Below are 12,754 nucleotides of genomic sequence, written 5' to 3'. Positions count from 1 at the left end.
AATGTAACTAAATAGGTTATTAATGAAACACATAATTAAAATAACAATTGAATCACTAATAATATATAAATTTGTTCGATTATAAATATATGTGTTGATATATATACTTGATATAGGTTTGTAAATCCGAGGTCAACCCTACATTTATTAAATGGCGTCATATGTATTTTTACTACAAAATACAGTATGGTGAGTTTCATTTGCTCCCTTTTAATTGCTTTTGCAATATATATTTTTGGGCTGAGAATACATGCGCTGCTTTTATAAATGTTTACAAAATAGACACAAGTACTTAAAAATATATTCTACGTTGAGTTGTACCACTGGCATATTTCCCTGTAGCTTGGTAACTACTATTTACATGGGTATTGTAAACGCGAATCCTGTTGATAGATCTATCGGGTCTGACAACCCCAACCGGACTGGACGACCAGTATTCAACGGTTGCACAGTACTTCGTTTCGGTGATTACACTTGGTACGGTGTAGTGAGATTTCATAATAAAGGGAATATGCGACGTTGATTAAATGTTAAGTATGGTTATCAAGTGCTCAACAACTTAGAATATTTTTATTAAATTGTTTATGAATATGAAATCTTGTGGTCTATTAATATATTGAAAAGATTGTTATGATAAACCTATGAACTCACCAACCTTTTGGTTGACACTTTTAAGCATGTTTATTCTCAGGTACGAATTAAGTCTTCCGCTGTGCATTTGCTCATTTTAAAGACATTACTTGAAGTCCTCCATGGCATACTTAGGACAGTACCTCACAATGGGACCAAATGATGAAGACTTTGTCCAGGTGGATAAGGACGGGTCTTTACAGGTGGTATCAGAGCGTTGGTCCTAGCGAACCAGGTCTTGCATTAGTGTGTCTAACTGATAGTTGTTAGGATGCATTAGCGAGTCTGGACTTCGACCATAGCTGTATATTATAAGTATTGTATATCATTCCTAGTGGAAAATTTCCTGCTAATCATTCCTAAGTCTAGACATGCCTTACTGCCTTTATTGCATAGATAGTGTATAGACAAATTTATATCTTAGTGTATCTATTACGGTAAACTTTGCCTGATATCTTTCGTAAATTTCTCCGTAATTTAAGGGATCCTGGTACTATATATATCTAGGCATATTATGCATTGAGAATACCATCCAACTATCATTTGCTGTCACTAAGCTTTTCATACCAAAAATCTTTTCTGTGATCGCGTACGATGGCCTCTACGAATCGACCAAGTTCTTCTGACTCCGAAGATAGCGTGACGGGAGCGCACCAACCGATCAACTACCGTGATTTCTTTAGAAAGTGGGGATGGGTTCGCGAAATACTTACCCTATGGAGAAATGAAGAAGGTACTCCATATCACGAGCTGAACTTACCACCTAACGTCGGAGTGCTTGACTCGCTCACCGGCGAACCTGTTCGCAACACCGTTTATACCCTTTTTGCAAGAATTTTTCGTCTTGAGGCTACCATTAACGGAACTAGAGAAGATATCCGACCTCTACCTCACACTGATAACCAACCAGGGTTAGTAGAAGAAGTTAAAGAACTCCGAGCTCGAGTGTTAACTTTAGAGAGCACGGTACACAATTTGCAAGCACTAGCAGTATCATCAACACCAGTAACATCACCAGCCTCAGCATCAACAGCACTAGTACCACCAAGAACAACATCCGCGTCACCAGCTTCGACATTTCATTCTGTACCTCGAGTATAATCATCGTTCTACATGACGTTCTACATCATTTATCTTAGTTCGACATAGTGATTATGTAACCTCTAATATTTTAGAGATTATATATTCTTGTTCTAATGGTAAATCAGATGAGTTAATATCATATTAACTCATTAAATCCATGATTACATCTGAAGAAAATATATATGTATATATATTTTCATAAAGGTTGTAATTAAAAATTCTTTTGTACAAACTGTTAATGGTGAAAATATTTTAACGGGTAGGTAATACCCGAGGAATATTTAGATTTCACATTAATAAGTTACACTGTACATTCTTCAAATCTGATTCAATGATCATCTATTACCCTGTTTACATTCACCGATATATGAATCTGTACACCGCAGAATAACCATTTTCATTCAATTTCATATTTGGGTTTTGATCTATCAGAATCCAACAAGTGGGATAATGAAGAAAACATTGGACGAAATAAAATTTGTTAGAAACAAACAAATTAATTATAAAGAATTTTGTTAAGAATCCACGCTAACTGTTCCTAGCTAACTGGTTACATTTTATTTATCGCAATTTAATTATCGCAATTTACATTCTTGCAATTTTATTTATCGTCATTTAATTTCTGTATTTATTTTACGCACTTTAAATAACGGGACACGTATACAAGGTTTCGACATATCATATTGACCCATCTATATATTTATCTTGGAACAACCATAGACACTCTATATGCAAATGACGGAGTTAGCTATACAGGGTTGAGGTTGATTCCAAAATATATATATATTTTGAGTTGTGATCAATACTGAGACCGGTACACGGGTCACGATACGTATTAATTAATTCGAATGTTATATATTAAACTATGTACGAACTATTGGACTGTTAAATGTGGACTATAGATTGTGGGCAAATAATATTGGACAATTAAAATGAATTAAAATACTGATTATAACATATGAAACTAAATAATTCTTCAAGTTTGCCACTTGATTTCATCTTAAACAATCTTTTGTATCTTGACAATTACCATCTCCGTTCAAACTCTTCGATATTCTTGAAGACCCTCGGTTTGATAACCGATGATCCAGATCCGTGAAATTTGAAAATGCTGACGAAGTAGCATGTTGTAGATTGCCTTAATGGCCAAAATTTGATAACAAAGAATGGAACGCTCGATAGAAAATTTGGTACTGAAAAACGGATTGAGCTAATCACGAAGGAGACCAAGGACAAATACAAGGACCAAACCCTATATTCAAAGAATCCAGGTAATTCGGGATCCGATGAAATCTTTAGAGAATATCTTACTCCGAGGTCATGTTAAAATCTTACGGAAAATTTTTCTTCATCAACCTTCGAAATTAGAAATTCCAAAATATCATCATAAATATCTTCGATATTTCTGAAGATATTTTCATAAATATTCTCGTCCGAAATTATATACCTTGCCGTGCTATCTGTATTCCATTATATTAGAAACTACTGTAAAATCTAAGTATAAACTATGAATGAATAGTGGAGAAGTGTTGGGAATTGAAGCATGGGTTAGTATAATATAATGACGCTTGGCCAACGTGATTATATTACAGTAAGTCATGCTGAGTTTCTAATGGAACGTGATGATTCACAGATCATAATGTCATCATGTGCCATGTTGCATAATTCTGTCATTCTGCTTAACTTCTGAACATATCAAGAAAGCATATTCTTGATAGTTCTATCCTTAGTGATTTTGATAAGTTTGGAAATCAAATTGAGCTATCACATTCCTTCTTGCCTAGAACATTATAATCATTCGAACTTCTATATTTACGAATTCTGGACCATTATTCGCTTGACTTGAAGTCGGGAAGAGAAAACAAAAGCATAGAGCTTCGAAATATAAGGGAGAATATAAAGCCCGATAACAACACATAAATTACAAACCGTGTATGTGTAACAACCCAAACCGTAACCGACCAAACTCGACGAAATTTCAAACAAAAAAAAATTTTCTGGTGCAGGTCATCTGCGCGGCGCGCCAGGTGGCCGCGCGGCGCGCCAAACCACCTGGACAGCCCGCTGTCCCCGGAAGTCAATTTAATGAAAATGTTTGACTAGTTCCCGACACATTTAGCTCAAACGCTTTTAACCATGACTTCATATATGAAAAACTAGCACGTTTAATTAATAAAATCAAATTTATGAAGCGGGGCCCACATTGACCCAAATTACCCCTTAAGTACCAAAATACAATTTTCGACCATAAGACTTTTAATACAAAACAAAGCCGAGCATGGCGATTGGGGACACGCTACCCAATCCTAATAAATCCAAAAGCAAGCCTTCTACGCAAACTATGCAAGCCCTCTAATCCTCGCGCTTACCCGAGCCACCATCCGCATGCAATCTATAAAAAGAGTCAACAACGAGAGGGTAAGCTAATGCTTAGTGAATGATAATATACTACATACATATATATGTATAAAATGGACACGCCACAAAATAACAAATACCGCATACCGAGGCATCCATATAAGGCACTACACTAAGCATACCGTACGATCTCTAAGCAACGAGCTAAAGATACAATAACAATATAAGTTCACCAACGACGATGTGAACAACGCCAAATAGCTACACCCGGAGGGTTAGCTACAACACAACAATACATTAATATATAACAATATAAACGAACAAGGTTAACACCTTAACCCAATACCGAGAACCAAATACCACAATGAAGATTGGCCGAACTACACGAGCCTTAGTAATCCGAAACCACACGAGATTACTATCTTCACAACATCGAGGTTGGCCGAACTACACGAGCCTTAGTAATCCGAAACCACACGAGATTACTACCTCAATAAGATGACCGAACTACACGAGTCACCATGAATCCGAACTACACGAGATTCATTCGATAAGATGACCGAAACTACACGCGTCATCGTGAATCCGAAACCACACGCGATTCACTTCTCCAACTCAAACCCACGGTCACGGGATTATATAATCCACCACATCGGGGCCACAACATCCAAATCACAATCACGTGTGATAATGTACACACGAACGTGTACTTCGCCAAAGATGGTCAACCAAAAACGCACAACCGTGCCAATTGGACTTATACAAAAGTCCATCAAGTCCACCTACACGTGAAGTGAGCTCTATAGCCGAGATTCACTTCACCCGACCCGCACCCATCCTACACATACATATGTACATAGGATAATATCACTCACCTTGAAGTCTTGAAGAAAGCTTCCAAGTAATCCGCAACTCGCCAATGGAAAATACCTATTCCATTATCACAATTACAACAATACACTTAGAGTGGATTTACAAATCAACCCAATTCGTCACTAAGTTCAATTTCGACCCAAATGCACTTCCAAGCACAAACCGTGCCCAAACTAACCAATAGTCACTAACACAAGTGAGAATGGTCCTAATATGCCAATTAAACCCGAACACAAGTGTTAAACACGTGTCATACCCATTTTGACACTTAAACCCTAATTTTGACCCATAAAGGTCAAAATCTCATTCTTTGCAAGTTTTGACACCAAAACACATTTAACTCGGTTTTATACTTCAACTTAATCCATTTTAAGTTTATAAACTTCATTAAATCGCCAATTGGGTCATAATCACCACGAAACCCTAATTTGACCCAAAGTCAAAGTTAGTCAACCAAATACCCTAAATGGGTTTCAACACTTCCATAATCACTAACTTAAGTGATTAAACTCAAATTAAAGTTCTAAACATGGACAATTAGTTCACCAAACCCAAAATCCACCAACAATTAACAACAACCCGATTACTAGCTTCACTAAACCCATTTCATCACATAAAAGGGTTTTACAACTAATTAACTCAAAACCCTAACTTGAATATCAAATTAGATAATTGAAATTCGGAGTTTGAGCTTACCAATACTATCACCGTGTAGCCGAGAACGAAAGGAACAACTTTAAAACCCGAGACTTTGCACGATTCGAGCTTCTTCCTCACCAAAACCTCCAATCTCTCTCTAAACTCTTACTCCCTCTCTAAAAATGGATGAAGATGATGAGTGGATGTGAATGGGATCCAAAACTGATCCAAACTAGCTCATAAGCCTCACAAATCCGGCCTCAAGTGAAATTACCCATTTGCCCTTCATTTAAGCCAATTAAAAACAAGGGATTCTGTCAGCAGCAAACGGCGCGGCGCGCCCCTACCCCGCGCGGCGCGCGACCTCTCTGAAACAGATTCTTTTTCATTTAAACTTTATATAAATAGCCAACGAAACCCAATCTCGAATGTTATAAGTACACGAGTATGCAAGATAAATATTTGGGTCTTACAACTCTCCCCCACTTAAACTCGATCACGTCCTCGTGATCCTCGTCACTTAACCAAACGGACCCCACTTACGGTCCTAAACATAAGTTCCAACCCGACTTTCCTAGGCAACTATTCTCATTGAAGCACCTTTAACACTAAAATCGTCATCCGCGATTTTCTCAAATCCACAATCCGAGCACTAAAACCATGCTCCTTCCCTAACATCGGGAAAACTCAACCAATCTCGTACCGAGATATAAATCCCTTAGCGTACTATTACCGAGTACAACGCTAAAAGCACCCAAGTCCCAACCTAAGGTCAACAACCCGAACCGATGAAGACCGATCCAAACGAATCCTTACGGATAGCACCAATCACAATACATCCTTTGTAGTGCGCAATACGACCAATACGCAACTACCGTAACATATAATCCAACGGCTAGAACCGATAGCGCCCAACCGACTATGGCAACGCTAAATCCAAAGGTGTACAAAATCGACTCTAGTCACACCCGTAACAACATGTGAGCGAAACACGGCTATCGCATCACTAATCACACAACATGGTCCTCACGACCCCACCATCGGTGTATCAAACAACCGATAGATCAAACATCCCGGTCCTTACGACCCCACCATCGGTGTATAAAACAACCGACGGATCACACAACATACGAAGGCTGGCCGAAAACACACGCGCCTTAGTGAATCCGAACTACACGCGACTCACTACCTTCACCACAACAACAATCGGGAATGGCCGAACTACACGCGCCATAGTGAATCCGAACTACACGAGAGTCACTATCCCGGAGGAATGACCGAACTACACGAGTCATTTGTGAATCCGAACTACACGAGATTCACTTCCACAACATCGAGGTTGGCCGAACTACACGAGCCTTAGTAATCCGAAACCACACGAGATTACTACCTCAATAAGATGACCGAACTACACGAGTCACCATGAATCCGAACTACACGAGATTCATTCCAATAAGATGACCGAACTACACGCGTCATCGTGAATCCAAAACCACACGCGATTCACAACCATGATGAAGTCAGCGGACCCGAAGATCATGCTTCACCAATCTCAACACCGGATGAAGTCAGCGGACCCGAAGATCATGCTTCACCGATCTCAACACCACGATGAAGTCAGCGGACCCGAAGATCATGCTCCACCGATCAACCATACCATAATGAAGTCAGCGGACCCTAAAGATCATGCTTCATTAATCATCAACACCACGATGAAGTCAGCGGACCCGAAGATCATGCTTCATCGATCACATACGCACTTTCGGCCTCAAACAACGAGTAATGCAACATCGCGCTCTGCTACACTATAGTGAACCCTAGCGGAACACTAACCATCCATAATCAAGCAAGAACCACCTATACCAAACATAGGTACCAAACAATAATTCTCCACAAGAGAACCCGACACACACCTCCCTTAACCGGAGGATTTCACCTTGCTCGTCAAACACGTCCATTATCTCTCAATGAGATTTACCACGTTACCACCTCGGTGATGATTCAAATCCAAACCATAAGTACAATTTATCCGAAATTGTACTCTATCACAAATCGACCCAACCAGGTCTCGACAACATTTTCCGGATCTACCAATAGCATCATCCGAAATCTCACACTAAAACTTCCTCGTGCGGGAGTGTAACTCCCCCACTTAGAATTACGTTCCATAACCGCATCTCGTACACTCGTACAATGCTACCAAAGGTAGACTTTACCAATAATTGGGTTCGCACGACCCATTACCACATCTTGCTCCAACCTTGAGCACACGAAGGATTTTAACCAACCCTTAAACACTTTGAACGAAAAGTGTACCGCAACACAATCGGAGTCGAACACCACGCTAGTAGGTATAAAAGAGGCACCTAATGTCGCGTCATAAAGACTCCATTACCAACACCCATCGAGATTTAAAACACTCGATCTCAAGGGTTCCAACCAACCGACGAACCTCATGATTCGTCACTTCAACATCAAAGCGAACACGCGCTTAACCACCAAACACCAAAACCATTTCCGTGGCTTGGTAGGAACGTTTCCCAAATACTAAGGAATGCTTGGTTACGCCAAGTCTTATGCCCTTCGCCCGTCAATCAAACATCAACACAGGGTACTTCCATTAGGAACGTCACCCGTAGCATAACATGCACAACAAAGGCACGCAGCTCAAACTCAAACGGCATTTAATAAATAATCAAAAGACATATTTATCAAAATTAAACGTACCTTAACGTCTCCTGGCCGCACCCGTCCCCGCTAACTTGGGACATTCCGACTTACGATGTCCTTCCTTTTGGCAATTGAAGCACACCATACTACCACCCTTTGGTACCGAACATTCCCAAGACTTGTGACCCCTTACGCCACAATTGTAACATCTAGCCGTACTAGAATCCGATATACCCGTTCGCGTACCACCCGTGCTCACACTCGGACCCTTAGTCCTCTTACTCGGAGCACCATAAGAAACAACTCTTCTCTCACTTGAAGATTCACCCCTCTTCGATCGTGAATACGACTCGAAACCTCTAGCCAAGTCGAATAATTCCGAAAACGATTTCGCTTGACCCCGACTAATCTTACCCTTCAAGTCATCATTCAAGGTCCGATAGAAATCCCCCATTAACAAACGATCATTCCCCAAATACTCCGGACAAAAACGAGCCTTCGCCATAAAGGTCGTCTTAAGAGTACTCAAATCCATAGATCCTTGTCGCAAATTTCGCAACTCATTACGCAATTCCCACAAATCGGCCGAAGTCCGGAACTCCTCAAAGAATTCTTCCTTAAACTCGTCCCATGATAAGGCCATAAACGTCTCACCACCGACAAGATCAATCTTACCATCCAACCAATCCCTTGCCCTACCCCGCAACAAACTCGTAGCGAGTCTCGTCTTCCTCTCGGGAGGGCAATCAATAGTACGAAAACACCCTTCGACGTCCGAAATCCAAGTTGTGCTTATCAAAGGATCCGGTTTCCCGTCATACATCGGGGGTTTAGTCCTCATGAAGCTCTTAAGATAACGCTCCATTTCACCACTACTTTGAAGTTCGGAATACCTCCTTTCCATTCTTTCTTCTAACGCACCCATTTGCTCCGCAACGGCGGCCGCAACTCTAGTATTAAACTCCTCGTCATTCGTCTCGATCTCGTTTCGCGTCGCCATTCTAAAGAATGCAAAACGATTAGTCCACGAACGTGTAAAACCGTACGCACGACACAGCCCCATCTTGCTAAACACTCATCGTACATCACTTGTTAGACACGATTTGCACCCGTAATAAGGTTTGCAAGTTCTTATTACGCACACATGCCGCATCGACTCGTTAGTACAACGACCGTCTCGCTCGATGATATACACAAACACAACCAAAATTCTACGCGGTACAAACACACGCGAGAATTATTATCACAACACAACAACATATTAATAATATCCGCATTACTAATATAAACGTTAGTCAACCTATAGCCAAGGCACTAACCAACCCATTCCGACCCGTAATCCTACAAGTCCCGCAACAATTTAAGCACACACAAGTCTAAGTCTAGGCACCTATCTCAAGTCACCTAAATCCCTTAGACCATGCTCTGATACCACTTGTAACAACCCAAACCGTAACCGACCAAACTCGACGAAATTTCAAACAAAAAAAAATTTTCTGGTGCAGGTCATCTGCGCGGCGCGCCAGGTGGCCGCGCGGCGCGCCAAACCACCTGGACAGCCCGCTGTCCCCGGAAGTCAATTTAATGAAAATGTTTGACTAGTTCCCGACACATTTAGCTCAAACGCTTTTAACCATGACTTCATATATGAAAAACTAGCACGTTTAATTAATAAAATCAAATTTATGAAGCGGGGCCCACATTGACCCAAATTACCCCTTAAGTACCAAAATACAATTTTCGACCATAAGACTTTTAATACAAAACAAAGCCGAGCATGGCGATTGGGGACACGCTACCCAATCCTAATAAATCCAAAAGCAAGCCTTCTACGCAAACTATGCAAGCCCTCTAATCCTCGCGCTTACCCGAGCCACCATCCGCATGCAATCTATAAAAAGAGTCAACAACGAGAGGGTAAGCTAATGCTTAGTGAATGATAATATACTACATACATATATATGTATAAAATGGACACGCCACAAAATAACAAATACCGCATACCGAGGCATCCATATAAGGCACTACACTAAGCATACCGTACGATCTCTAAGCAACGAGCTAAAGATACAATAACAATATAAGTTCACCAACGACGATGTGAACAACGCCAAATAGCTACACCCGGAGGGTTAGCTACAACACAACAATACATTAATATATAACAATATAAACGAACAAGGTTAACACCTTAACCCAATACCGAGAACCAAATACCACAATGAAGATTGGCCGAACTACACGAGCCTTAGTAATCCGAAACCACACGAGATTACTATCTTCACAACATCGAGGTTGGCCGAACTACACGAGCCTTAGTAATCCGAAACCACACGAGATTACTACCTCAATAAGATGACCGAACTACACGAGTCACCATGAATCCGAACTACACGAGATTCATTCGATAAGATGACCGAAACTACACGCGTCATCGTGAATCCGAAACCACACGCGATTCACTTCTCCAACTCAAACCCACGGTCACGGGATTATATAATCCACCACATCGGGGCCACAACATCCAAATCACAATCACGTGTGATAATGTACACACGAACGTGTACTTCGCCAAAGATGGTCAACCAAAAACGCACAACCGTGCCAATTGGACTTATACAAAAGTCCATCAAGTCCACCTACACGTGAAGTGAGCTCTATAGCCGAGATTCACTTCACCCGACCCGCACCCATCCTACACATACATATGTACATAGGATAATATCACTCACCTTGAAGTCTTGAAGAAAGCTTCCAAGTAATCCGCAACTCGCCAATGGAAAATACCTATTCCATTATCACAATTACAACAATACACTTAGAGTGGATTTACAAATCAACCCAATTCGTCACTAAGTTCAATTTCGACCCAAATGCACTTCCAAGCACAAACCGTGCCCAAACTAACCAATAGTCACTAACACAAGTGAGAATGGTCCTAATATGCCAATTAAACCCGAACACAAGTGTTAAACACGTGTCATACCCATTTTGACACTTAAACCCTAATTTTGACCCATAAAGGTCAAAATCTCATTCTTTGCAAGTTTTGACACCAAAACACATTTAACTCGGTTTTATACTTCAACTTAATCCATTTTAAGTTTATAAACTTCATTAAATCGCCAATTGGGTCATAATCACCACGAAACCCTAATTTGACCCAAAGTCAAAGTTAGTCAACCAAATACCCTAAATGGGTTTCAACACTTCCATAATCACTAACTTAAGTGATTAAACTCAAATTAAAGTTCTAAACATGGCCAATTAGTTCACCAAACCCAAAATCCACCAACAATTAACAACAACCCGATTACTAGCTTCACTAAACCCATTTCATCACATAAAAGGGTTTTACAACTAATTAACTCAAAACCCTAACTTGAATATCAAATTAGATAATTGAAATTCGGAGTTTGAGCTTACCAATACTATCACCGTGTAGCCGAGAACGAAAGGAACAACTTTAAAACCCGAGACTTTGCACGATTCGAGCTTCTTCCTCACCAAAACCTCCAATCTCTCTCTAAACTCTTACTCCCTCTCTAAAAATGGATGAAGATGATGAGTGGATGTGAATGGGATCCAAAACTGATCCAAACTAGCTCATAAGCCTCACAAATCCGGCCTCAAGTGAAATTACCCATTTGCCCTTCATTTAAGCCAATTAAAAACAAGGGATTCTGTCAGCAGCAAACGGCGCGGCGCGCCCCTACCCCGCGCGGCGCGCGACCTCTCTGAAACAGATTCTTTTTCATTTAAACTTTATATAAATAGCCAACGAAACCCAATCTCGAATGTTATAAGTACACGAGTATGCAAGATAAATATTTGGGTCTTACAGTATGTCAATGTTTATCGTAACATAAAGACACGGGAGAATTAAAAACAATATAACCCCAAAGGCGAAGTAGAAGAAAGTAGATTCCTCTGGTGGAATTTGAAAAAGGAGAATGAATGTTGCGATAGTAAGGATGAGGACAACGATCAGAACTGGATTAAGCATTTTCACAATCGTTTGAAAGTATGGATCGAGAAGAAAGAATTGAAGTGGTGAAAATAATGGAACGAAAGAAGTCCATTTATAGTGAAAATAACAAAGAAATCAAGACAGATTTCCGCATTTAATTACAGAGATCTCAATTTCCTTATTCTCCGAAAAAAATCAAATCTTCTAGATTTCGAAGATTTTCCCTAAATCTCTAGAATTCCAGAATTCAACCGTTACCACGTCAAAAGTTATGACGAAACTTACATTTTTCATTTCACTATTTAGTGATAGCTTCACTCGTACTCTTCGAGTAATCGAATGGTCTTATCCATATTACTCAACAGTAATAAAACTCTATTTATCAGCTCATATTCGTCAGGAAAATATTCTTATTGGTAGCCATGACGACCTCGATCAAATTTCGGGACGAAATTTCTTTAACGGGTAGGTACTGTCACGACCCGGAAAATTTCGACTAATTTTAAATCAAACTCTCGGTACGATTTAATA

General features: G+C 40.2%; 2 long non-coding RNA genes across 2 annotated transcripts; both read right to left on the bottom strand.

Annotated features, from left to right (window-relative positions):
- Positions 1 to 4,063: 4,063 nt before the first annotated feature.
- On the bottom strand, positions 4,064 to 5,754 carry LOC139852958 (uncharacterized). Its single transcript, XR_011761226.1, has 3 exons — positions 5,641 to 5,754; positions 4,947 to 5,001; positions 4,064 to 4,105 (listed from the first exon to the last, which is right to left on the bottom strand). It is a non-coding gene; the product is annotated as an uncharacterized lncRNA (long non-coding RNA).
- A 4,348-nt stretch (positions 5,755 to 10,102) lies between these two features.
- LOC139852466 (uncharacterized) lies at positions 10,103 to 11,793 on the bottom strand. The gene is made up of 3 exons (XR_011761081.1): positions 11,680 to 11,793; positions 10,986 to 11,040; positions 10,103 to 10,144 (listed from the first exon to the last, which is right to left on the bottom strand). It is a non-coding gene; the product is annotated as an uncharacterized lncRNA (long non-coding RNA).
- Positions 11,794 to 12,754: the final 961 nt, after the last annotated feature.

The sequence above is a fragment of the Rutidosis leptorrhynchoides genome, chromosome 6, assembly GCF_046630445.1.
Source record: "Rutidosis leptorrhynchoides isolate AG116_Rl617_1_P2 chromosome 6, CSIRO_AGI_Rlap_v1, whole genome shotgun sequence".
In the NCBI taxonomy this organism is placed as follows: Eukaryota; Viridiplantae; Streptophyta; class Magnoliopsida; order Asterales; family Asteraceae; genus Rutidosis; species Rutidosis leptorrhynchoides.
The sequence above is the reverse complement of the archived record's forward strand: the minus strand, read 5'-3'. Positions and strand labels throughout refer to the sequence as shown.